Genomic DNA, 12,290 nt, shown 5'->3' on the forward strand with positions numbered 1-12,290 from the left:
TATATATAAAAAAAGAGTATTTATAAACTACTTTTAACGTTTAGTTTGTATCTTTAATTATAGATCTTTGATTTCCATCGCACTTAGCTTAATAGAGGAAAGGTAACCTTTTTTTTTTCTTTAAGCCTTCACCTGTACAGAGTAGCACAGCTACTTTCAAAGCTACCCTCGCCCTTCTTCACCTCACCCCTCTACATCCCCCCCTCCTTCCTCCTGTTTCCAAATGCTCTCCTTTGAAGCGATGATGCCCCATCTGTCATATGTGAGCAAAGAGAGACCATGCTCTGCTCTTCTCAATTACTGAATTCTCCTCATGCCAGCTCCGGTGGGACAGGAGGAGGAGCAGGTGGGTGGCAGTCAGTGCGATCAATCAACATGAAATATTCAGCTTTGAATATACACATCATTTACTGATGATGCTACTGCCGCTGCTGTCCTTGTTAGGAACAGCTTCCCACTAAAGAAGAAAAAAGAAAAAAGAAAAAAAGTCAAACTCTTCAAGTTGCTTCTTTGTAATTGTGAGCAGAAACTACAGCGCTATTACTTGTTGATCTGTCTCCGACATAACCAACGGAAATGATTCAATTAGAGTAGAAATTCAATTTTACCAATTGGTATTTTATGATCAACTGACTTTAGCGTACTTAAATTATTTTTTAGATGTAATTACACATGAATGCAACCTCTTTATCAATAATATTTGTTCTGATTTTGTGCTGTCTGCATTAAATGCTCCCTAATCTGTACACATGTGGTGCCTTAACTTGTTTTGAGTAAGTTAAAGTGCTGCTATCTCTCCATCCCTCTGCCCCTCCACACACACACACACACACACACACACAGGTCAATTGAGTCCCATTAACACTTGCAAACTTTGCTCTGGTCTAGGGTTGGCACCCACTGTCACACATTTAAATGGATCAGTTTGTGCTCAGGTTAAACACTTTTTAAAACACTGAAAAATAATTCCTAAAACGATCTTCCATAATTATCTGAAAGGAGATGGACAGAGTTTGATTGGATGAAACAGTATTAAAAGTAACGCTGCAGCCTGTTTCCTCATTATGCTGCTATAAATTCAGACAGATTACATGACAAAGCTCTTGTTTGGCAACTTCCTTCCCAGATAGAAGCACTTGTTTGAACATGAGGCACATGATTTGAATATCTGTAATCCGTGGTAAAATCAACAGGCCAGATGAACTTTTTGGCACCCTCTAACCACCACACTGAGAAGGATTTTCTCCCTGCAACAATGCCTAAGCTGTTTAGACTTTAGGCTTAAAAATCATTTGGGGGAAAAAAAAAAAAAAAAGAAATTCAAAAGTTATTTGATGTCTCTTTCCAACATGGAAATCCCAGAACTTTGAAATTGCATCGGAGAAAAGTCGGAAACTTTCCAATCATTCAAACTCTTCAGGAAACTTTTAATCTCCTAAGTGTATGCTTTGTGATAATAATATCGCCGTGATGTTGCCTCATGAAATTTGCCCGAGTACCATGGCCCTAAGTATTTGAGCTATGAGGCAATGCAGTGAAAAGCATAGCCCCCTCATATGAGAACACAACAGTGAATAATTAATAACCTTGCTCCCAATTCCAGGAAAACAATAGCATATTGTAGGAACGCTGCACTAATTTAACCAGAAGAGGGAAAAGCACAGACTTTTAAGTTCGACTGAAGCTCTGATCCACTCCCATTGCATCCCTGCGCAAGTTTTTGATCCACTTACTCCGGCTCGCACGTATAGAATGTGCTGCTGCATGCTTCTAACGTTGTAATGTAGCGTTGTTTGCCTGTGAGATTAATCAGAACCCATTAAATACCCCTCTCTCACCTGCTGGCAGTATGTGAGGTGGAAGTGCACATGCAGGAAGCTATTTTCCACAGGCCTCCTCTCTTGGCTGTCAGCTCCCATTAAGGGGGAAGGTGTCATATCTGTAACACAGCTGAGTGCAGATGGCAGAGTGGAGGGGATGGCTCACCGATTTAAACAATGATTAATGAACAGAGATGGAAAACAAATTACATTGGACTATTGGAGGCCGGGAATTGTTTTTATGAAAATGTTAATTGTGTCTGCCAGGCTGATACCAGGCGTGGGGGGAAGGGTGGAGCGAGGGCAAGGCAGCGAGAGAAACCAGGGGGGCTACTGATAGGACGTCTACTACTCCCCTGACTCAGATTATCGGCGTGTCTCAGCGTGCCGCGTTTAATACCGCACCTTGGCTTTAAGACCTCTAATGTGCCATAACTTTTAAGGTTTGGCTTTTTATGATGAACCCCATGAAGAATTGTCGCCCACCACTGCACCAATTAGCGTTATCTCTAATAATAAGTGGTTGTAAGTGACGAGAGAAGGCGCCCTGTTCTAGTTGTAATTATTGCAGGCGGGTGCAGCTGCACTACTTAGGGAGATGATGATAATTATTTTTCTTTTTTTTTTTTCATTGCGGGTTGATTATTTAAGAGCATCATACACTCATCAGAGTAATCAGGAGAGAGTGATTAGTGAAAATCCACGAGGCTAACAGCTGCCACATTAAACACTTGCCTCTGTTGCCAACACACAGAGGCAGCCGGAGCCCTTTCTGCAGGACAGAGACGAGCGAAAGCACTTCACCTTCAACTCCTGGACCACATGTGTTTGTTAGAAAGTCGGGGCTTGGGAAACGCAGAGAATTACAGTAAGCTTCCCATGAAAAGATGTGTTTTTGTGTGTGCTACAAGGTCACTCTTCAGAGCGTTAGCAGTCATCTAGGAGGGAGTGGAAGTTCTGATATGGGATTTTTTGGAAGCATGGGAAACAGATATGGTTACAGTGCTGCAACTGCTCTTTGTATTCTGTTGGATTAATTCAATACACCTTATGTTGCATGCAGTTTGCTACAAGCAGAATGCTACAGTCAGTGTTTCTCTCTGCTTTAACATTTTGTTTTAAATTCTTAACCTGTGTGAAATATAAGCATTGCAAAAAACAAAAACAAGAACTGGTAGTTTACATTAGGGGCAACAGCGATCATGGCATGTCTGTAAGAAATCAGCCACCACAAAACAAAATAATTACAAGATGAGATTTAAAATTTTATTCAAGATGTCATATTAACTATTAGCATGACAAATATTAATAAACCAGTAGCCTACGAGTGTCTTAGCTTGAGTACTCAGATTCTTATCTTCAGCCTGAGATTTTCAGTAGTCGGCCAACATTTTCAACTCCAGCGTGTTTTATGACCGAGGTTAAACACTAAAAAAGATAAAACGGAGCATCTTGGCTGTCGTCATTTCAGCCTTCCTGAAATGAAGGCTGAAAACCTTAAAAACCTTGCTCTCTTGCTGCCAGAATATATCTCATGCAAGTCTTACCACACCAGAAAATGTATTTTTTCCCTTTTCAACCTGTTGGTTAGGCTCTGCCTTAAACTTAGTCAAACTTCTTATTTATATAGTTTGCCATACAGTAAAAGGTTTCAGATTTTTCTAGTCATATTATTGCTTATATGTGGACAACATGCAACAGGCGTCTAAATTTAACTGTACCCATACTAATTAATGTTAATGATATCAATTATTTGTGTTTTTATTCTGTTTATAGTCTCCACAAGTGCTACTTAGTTGACTGCTATCTATAAGAGACGAACCACCTGTGTCATGTGTGACAACATTGCAAGGGGTTTTAGATAATTGTGGCAATAGATGATGTGGGAAAGCAGTTTGTGAATAGAACCACGGCAAACTGAAAATTTGATTTGATTTGTCGGTACCAAAAACATAAAGAGCAGGGTGCATTGCAGTATGACTCTTGCACTGGCATGCAACATCACTCGATAAAACAACCCCAATATGGCAATCATGACTGACAAAACATGCATGGGAATCAGTCATCAACACTGTTTGATTTACTTTCAGCATCTATATTAGCATCCTTAATGATTTGTAGATGGTCATTTTTTCCCCCCAAAAAATAAAAGGTTGACCTTCAGCAGTTAGAGAAATCCTGTTGTCTAATCTGTGTCATGTTAATATCAGGTGACCCAGATGTTCCCCTTTGTGAAAATTAAAGTGGTTCTCTTGAGCTGCGCTTTTTAAAAAACTAATTATTTCGGCTGTTTTTCCTGCTTTTATTAATCATGTAGTCATTGAAAAGTAAATGCACCTCTGATTATTTACTTGAAAGCAAGTAAACCCATAAACAGCATTTTGATTGAGCTTGTGATCAACACAGGGGGAAAATTGGAGACGTGCTCCAGAAACGCCATGTCCGGTGTTCACGCCGCTTCGCCTGCCACTGCGAAAGGCCCGCTAAACTAAGGGCTAATTCTCTTAGCCCAGATGTTGCCTGAGCACAGTCCTGGGATCCCACTGGGTTGATGAGCTCAATCAGTGAAATGATGAAAAGATGATTTTGTCCCTGTAATTACAGTGTGTAAACTACTTAGCTAGGATTGCAAAGGAAGTCATTTTCTAATTACGCTGGTACCCCGTTGTCTAATGGTGGATGTTTTGTTGTTTTAGAGAGACAGAGAGCGTGTATACATGTGTGTGTTTGTGTTTTTACGTGAGTGTGTGTGTGTGACAGAGCGAGAGAGAGGAAGGGAGAGAGAGTTAGGAAATTCATAAGGGGTCGGTGCTCTGCTACAGAGGAAAAAAAGAAAGACCATCACAAGGGCAAGATGGCTGCCAAATGAGAGTTCATTGAATTATCAGCCCAGTTAATGTGCCTTGGATTATGCTCTTTGTTTGTCAGTTTTTTCCTGTGGATGCCATAGCTTAATGAGCTACTGTAAGTGGCATTACCAGAGCCCTGCTGTGATTTTGTGATGACTCGTTTAATGACTTTTGTTTTTAGTGCCTTCAAGTGCTTTCGCAACTCAAAGTGGATCGAGTTTCTCCTCAACTCCTTTCTCGTTCTCAAATATTGGCTGATGTGAGGCGCGGACGTAAAAACAAGATTATCTCCTCGCTGTTAGGAGTCCTGTTGAATTAAATGGTATAGCAACAAGGGTTTGCGTCGCTTTCGTCAGGGGAGGTTGTACTTGTCGGAAAGGCAAAACATATCAGTATGTTGCAGGCTGAAGGGGATCTGTGCGAGTTTACATTGGAGGCGGCTTCCGTCACACGGGGCCCAACCATCTGATCCAGCCTACACCATGTGGATAGGCTTCTCTTGTGCAAGGCATCCCCTACGCACCCCACACTGTTAATTCGCCCCGTCATACGCCAGACCTTTGTTTGTGTCCAGAAAGAACAGGTGGTCTGTGCAAACATGAGCAACTGTTTACACATTAGTGATTTAAAATACATTCTATGTGCCAGTGTGTGAGTGTGTGTGTATGTGTGTTTGGGGGAGAAATGGATTGTGTTAGAGTTGGCGTCTTTGCATATGCTTCATGAGTAAGTGGTTTGCCGTAATGTGTGTGACAGCTACTGAGAAAGACAGATTAGTGCTTTGAATGCAGAGTTAACATCTAACATGCAATACTTACAGACTGATGCATAATAATATGACATTGCGTGTGTTTTTTTCGTTGGCTTGTGGCTGTTTCATATTCAGTGTCCCATAACTTGCATTTGTGACCTTTTGACACTTCAGAGATTGAAATTGATACTTCGGGATTAGTGGTTGGCCAGTTAGCAGAATCAAGGCATATAAATGCTTTACAAAGTTGCAGCCTTAAAAACAGCTGAATATTCGTTTCAATGAGAAAGGCAAGTGCCAGAGTGGCTGGATGGTTTAGACTCTTCTGAGCATAGCACAGCACATCACCAAATTTGCACGTGAAGCAAAGCAGATTTTCCCCCACACTGCTGCTACTGATTAGTCCTTGTAATTAAAGTGGCATTTTTTTTTTTACTCTTTACAGATTTTATAGGCAAGTCAGAGGTTATTGTTAACAATGATCACATCCAGAATGCCTCTTTTATAGAGTAAGATAATCCTCTGGGTCTGGGTATCAAACGGGAAATTCTTCATCATTCATTTAAACAGCCAAGTAACAAAAAAATAAAATGAGTACAGTTCAAATTTCTGTATAAAGTTCTTTATGGTGTTTAGCTTAAATATGAACCAACTCGACATAATACTTAAGTTATATCTGAGTGCAACAATCAGCGTAGCATCATGACAAGTGAAGTGAAAACCCCTGATGACCTTTTCCCCTTCCCACCTCCTTAGGGTGGATGTGTTAAGCAGCAGGTGAACATTTTGTCCTCATCTTCAAAACTGCAGCTTTTAGGGAATGTTGCTGGGTCACAATGGGCAAGATAAAAAATTGGTACAAGAGAAATAAAAAGTGGCGAACTGCTGACAACTCTGATTCATATGGATCAAATGCTGACCTGTGCGATCTGATCCAACACACATGCTACTGTAGCTTTAACTACAGTAGGGATAGACATCAGAAAGCATCTATTAGATTTTGTATTCCCTTGCTTTTTAATTTGTCATTCACTCTGACCGGTTCTTAATATTTTTTTTACATAGGTAGATTACTCAGGTGCACTGCTTCCTGCCTCCTTAAATTAGCGTTAGGTTCTGTATAAAAAAAATGGTCAGAGGAAAAGTAAGATAGTTTTAAATGTTCAAAAAATAGAGTTTGAATAATCCACAATGAGGTTTTTAAAATTTCTTGGCCCCCTTCACTAGCGGTTAGCATTAGCCTTCAGGAAAACCCAGTCGGGACTTACGATATATGAAAATGATAAAACCGTTATTTATTGCAGGAAAGATGATAAATGTATAAAACCTTTCAACAGAAACTAACTCCAAAATTGTTTGGACTGTTGCTTTAAAAGCATACTTTTATATCTATTTGTAGAGGCTCAGCTGGTGGCCTTCTTACAAACCTGCTATTTTTTTTTCCCCATCTGAGTTGCTAAAATACTCTCCTGTATCTTTAAGGAACTTGTTCTCTCTTCGCCATGCGTTCAATGCCACTAATCTGCATAACTGAGAGAGAGGGAGACAAACAAAATTAATCGAAAGCCTCCTTTCACTGAACATATGAAATAGCTGACTCCCAAATAACTGCACATCATCGCCGCACCACATGCACGCCTGATTTATTTTTACAGGGCACAAGCCAGATTTTTGATAGTCGTAAAAGGAGTGGCATAGATTTACTGCATCCACAACAAATGTGTATGTATTCCTTTATGAGTTCTTTAGCTATTACTCACAAGGAGCTAGTTTGTCAGTGCTGTGTGTGCTCTTTCTGTGCTCTGTATACCCGCAGTAATGAATGGTGCTGGTTAGACTATTCTGTCTCCGTCAGGCTTTTGGGAGGCCTACAGAGGAGCTCCTATAGGGTTTCATTAATCTGGCTGTCAGAAAGTATATGGGCGCTATCTTTTGCGCGGGTCATGCCGGGCAGCTGTGTTACCACTGCCCTCTTCCTTGTTCAGGCTCTTCATCCCCCTGACAGGGCAGTCCATGTGACGATTGGCTTGCTACTTTGGTGGGTGGACGCGTGGGCTGAAGTGAGATGAAGGGGGGCATAAAGCATGGCATCGGGCTTTTACTTTCCGCACATGATCCTGCTTTGTAATATTTAGACAATCGCCCTTTGTAGCCTGCAAAGTCACTGAATTCCAGGAATTTTGACCATAACTTGTCATTTTGAGGTAGGCAGACCCACAACAGAAACAATGTAAGATATCAACAGATATCAAACCGCTTCAATATCAATGTCATGCCCAGCTTTTCTGTTAGGTTCGGGTGGCTCAGGCTATGTTTACAACCTTAAACTGACCTACGCGTCAGAACATTGTTTAAATTTTGTGAAATCCTGTTTGAGTAACTCCACTTATCTCATGCAGAAATCATATTTACATGCATATATTGAAAGCTGTGGCATATGGTATCCACTACAATCATTGACCCCATCCTAGGAACGTGGTAATAGCACATTTCTCATTGCTGCAGCATCATGTTTTTTTGTTTTTTTTTAAATACCACATTTAATCTGAATATATTTATTTATTGAGGAAGAAGCCTTACATTACAAAATGTTTTACTCTGTTGTAAAACAATATTTAGATTTGCTGTTTACTCTCTGGACATACCCACTTTTACCTCGTTTTGCCAAAAGGTCTGTAACCACTGCAGAAGGTAGAGTCAGAATCGGATTAATATGACCATATGACCTTGCTACTGCCGCCAGATATCTGTTTCAAATATTCTGATATTTCAAAGAGATCTTGATACCACACACTCTAACAAGATTCAGAAGGAAACAAGAAAACAGGCCCACAGCATTACAGTCTCTCCACCATACACAAGGTACTTTTCCACACATTCTTTTGTTTCATGCCACAGTCATCTGGGATGTTTGCTGTCAAAAAGCTTAACATTAGTCTTCTGATCAAAGCACATGGTCCCAGAAGATTTTTTTCTTTACTATGCTTTGGCTCAAAGAATTAAGGCTTAAGTCATATTTTAAGTGCAGGAAAACAGAAAGTCTTGTGTTACTAGCTAGAAGTTCCCTAGCATTCAGACCAACTTCAAAATGACAGTAAGAATAAAAATGCTTCAGTTATATTGTTAGGCGACTGTTAAAAACAAAAGTGTTCAAATTGAACACTGTATTTACATTTAGGCACATTTAGAAAATGCTAAATTTATAAATGTGATAACATTGTTCCTGCTGTAGATGTGACCACTTAGCAAACAGCTTGCTAGCAAATGGAAACCTTCCGGTTGTTGTTCTATGAACTTCAAGCTGCAGCTTTTTTGCTGCAGTCCTCTACTAGTATGTTTTGGAGATTTCCTGATCCTCTTTACCCTTTTGCTCACTTTGTGTGTTGGCAACATAAGCTTGGGTCCTCATCTACCCTCTTTGTTACAGTTCAAATTGTTTTGCACATTTTAATTATAGCTCTAAAGATAAACACACTTTTTTTCATAGCATGTTTTCTTATTTATTGAATTTATTTATTGAATTTATTTATTTTAATTTTGAAGCGGGGCTCAGGGAATTAGGTCTCTATCATATTTATAACCAAGTGAAACAGAAATTATATATTCTTAAACTACATTTATTTTATAGAAAATGTTAAGCATGGCAATAACTGTAGCTCTGATTACTGGATAATATGTATGGCATGACAATTTTATTTCTGTCGCTACATTATTAAAAAGCTGCACATTATTAAAAAGAAAATAAAAAAGAAAACAATTAAAAATAAACAAATAAACAAAGCTATAACAAATTGAAAAGTCAAAGTGAGTTTTTAGTCTTAATTTAATGGAACTCCATTTTGACTGTTTTGCTTTTTTTTTTTTTGTTTTTGGGGAAGTTTGTTCCAGATTTGTGGTGCATGGAAGCTGAATGCCGCTTCTCCATGTTTGGCTGTGGTTCTGGAAGACCCGAGAGGTCTGGAAGGTTGACACAACAACAGGACTATCAGGACTATCATGGATTTGGTGTTAAGCCATTCAGTGATTCATAAACCAGCAAAATTATTTCAAAGTTTATTCTCTGAGTTGCATGGAGCCAGTATAAGGACTTTTTAACTGGAGCGATTTGCTCTCTCTTCCTGGTTTTCGTGAGAACGCGAGCAGCAGCATTTCTGGGTCATCTGCCGCTCTCTGAATCTTTTTGCAGCCATTAATTTGACCAAAGATAAACACATCAACGAGTTTCTCAAGATCTCATTGGCACATTAGTCCTTTAATCCAGAAAATGTTCTTCAGGTGAGTGAAGGACAACTTTGTAATTGTTTACATGTGTCTATTATGTGTCCTTCACCATTCCCAGTTTGTGGGCCTGTTCACTAGTTTCTTGCGGTAATAGTTGGAGCTGTGTTGTGCTGATTCTTGATCGTTCATCTTTTGGTGTAAGGAAAACTTTTTTTGTTTCTAAGGTTATGGCACAACCACATGTTTATTTGTCCTAAGCATCTGCTCAGTGCTTGAGAGGATTAATAGTCACCTGGTGACATTGTAATATAGGGCTGTGTTTTGTCTGCATAGTTTTAGTAACTAATTTCATTACTACTTGTAACCTGAGCTAACGGTAGCATTTGTTTTGGGGTTTTTACACATCTTTATCAAAGGTGCAGATCATTTCAGAGAGTAGTGTAAATCCTTGTGTGATTGTAATTAAAATATGTTTACAATATGACATGCATTATACACCAAAGGGTGAAAACACTGAATTTCTATCTTAGTGATGATTTTCTTTGCCTGACTGTAGTGGAAGCAGATTTATCGCTTTATCTGAAATCACCCTGAAAGCACAGGGCTCTTGGCTGCTTTGACTGTGCGTGTGTGTGTGTCTGCCACATTTTTGTTTCCCCTTTTATTGCCTGTGCTAAATCACACCTGCTCCTTTTTCGTCTATGTGCGGCCACACCTATGAATCGCTGCTGTGACACTGTGCTTCATAGCAATCAAGCACCCTCTCAATCTGCACCAAAACAGCCTAATCCTCTCTGACAGAGAAAAACACCTAATGGCCCAGCTCGCATCTCCACCAATTTCTGCAATACCTGGCCCACGCTCAGAAGTGATGCATTTTCTTCATTTTTTGGCCTCCTTGTTATTGCTTAGTTAATCAGAAATACCCCTTCTGTAAATATGAAGTAGATGCAGTGTATGCTAATGTCGTTTGCTTACTTTCTCCCTGTCAGATATGATTAGGTCAGCCCCATATCCTTACATTGCTCTCAGCACAGAGCAGACACGCTGCTCAGAGCAGCCGTGGCTGCAGGCAGCTCTTTATCTGTGGTTTTATGTGTAACGTTTTCACGTCTCACTGAGGTTGCTATGCAGCAGCAGGTGGCTTAGACTCATGGTCAAACTGATTTTTAGGAGGCCTTTAGTTCCATTAACTCTAGTTTGGAAAAGTTTTTTTTTTCTTTAGGGGGTAATTTCCTCAGGTTTCTTTTTTGCTTTATTCCCTCTTTCTTTCTGTGCCACAACTGAGAAAATGTATTTCTTTCTTCATAAAAGAAACGCACCAAGTGGTTAAAAGATATAAAAAAAAAAAAATAAAAACAATACACGGCCTTTGTGAAGTCATTTAAAGCTGAGTTTAATCAATTATTATCGACTTTGTGCAGATTCCAAATTAGATACACTGTGCAATATTACACATTCAAGGCTACACTTCTATAATGATATTATTAGAGGCAAATGCAACAATGATTGTAATGACCGTAATCCTTGAAAGGGAGTGGGAAGTGGGAGGAGGCTAAGCTGTGCTTTCTAATATGGCGTAAGACTACCAGGTTTAGAAATAATAAAAAATAAAAAATCAATTTTGTTCACTTTTTGACACAATCTGCATAATTCCTAAGAGTAAGCCAGTTCCTAATGGGTGCAATGATTTTCTTTTTTATCCGCAGCTTGAAGCAACTAGAACAAAACAAATCTCCCGGCTTGCCAACTTTTTATCTGTGTGGTGTTGTGTACATCATTTTCGTGACTGAGTGAGGTTGCAGTCCAGGATGATGTAAGCCTGTGTTAATTCAGAGTGGACAGTGCAGCCTTTGTTCTGTGCCCTTTGCTGCTGCTCTGGAGCTGTGCAGGGCTCGTCTATGTGACCTCTACCATTGTAGCACGACGTGAATTTGAAGCTTTGTTTTCTTGCCACAGTTGAATTAAAAAAAAAAAAACGGGGGGAACTGGCAAGTGCAGGCTTTCCATTTGAAAAATCCTTATTTTACTTGTCTCTGTTATTTGACTCTTTCCTTGCAGGGTTGAAATGTTTACTTTCAATATTCTCATAAGATGCAGTGCAATAGAAAACTACTACTGCTTCTTAAATATGTTGTCCCATTATGTTTGTTTTATATAAAATCTGAAAAGTGGGGGATAAATTTGTATTCTGTCACCTTTCGTATGATTCGCCTGAGTAAAATCCAATTCCAGCAGTGGCCTTCAGAAACCAGTAGAATCCACTTGTGTGTGATTTAATCTAAATATAAATCCATTTGTTCTGTGAAAGGCTCTAAACGGAGCACTGTCCAACTCATCAAGCAAAAATATAATGAGTGACTGTCCACCCAAACTGACATGTAAGCCATGGAGAACCAAGAGGCCTGGGGTAGCTCTGGAGGAGCTGCAAAGATCCACTGCTTAGGTGGCAGAATCTAACAACCATTATTCATACGCATCTACAAATCTGGCATTAATGAAAAAGTGAGCTGTCTTTGCAGTTAGTCACAAGACATGAATTGTTGCATCTAACATATGAAGTTAGGCTCTCTGAGTTGAATTGTTTAGCCAACATACAAATTGCTATCTGCGAATGTAGACTTACATTGTACTTTAGCCTGAAGACAT

General features: G+C 39.5%; 1 protein-coding gene across 4 annotated transcripts in view; it reads left to right on the forward strand.

The window, feature by feature from the left end:
- Positions 1 to 12,290, forward strand: part of LOC103466356 (zinc finger protein 536-like) — a 35,892-nt gene that overhangs the window by 1,352 nt on the left and 22,250 nt on the right. Inside the window, exon 1 of one of the 4 annotated variants that reach the window (XM_081608025.1) lies at positions 2 to 2,688. The exons of the other annotated variants lie outside the window; for them this stretch is intronic. The gene's annotated coding sequence lies outside the window, so the exon portion shown is untranslated. Of the gene's footprint in view, position 1; positions 2,689 to 12,290 lie in introns of those variants that run through there. 4 annotated transcript variants of the gene reach the window in all.

The sequence above is a fragment of the Poecilia reticulata genome, chromosome 6 (assembly GCF_904066995.2).
Source record: "Poecilia reticulata chromosome 6, P_reticulata-male-v2, whole genome shotgun sequence".
In the NCBI taxonomy this organism is placed as follows: Eukaryota; Metazoa; Chordata; class Actinopteri; order Cyprinodontiformes; family Poeciliidae; genus Poecilia; species Poecilia reticulata.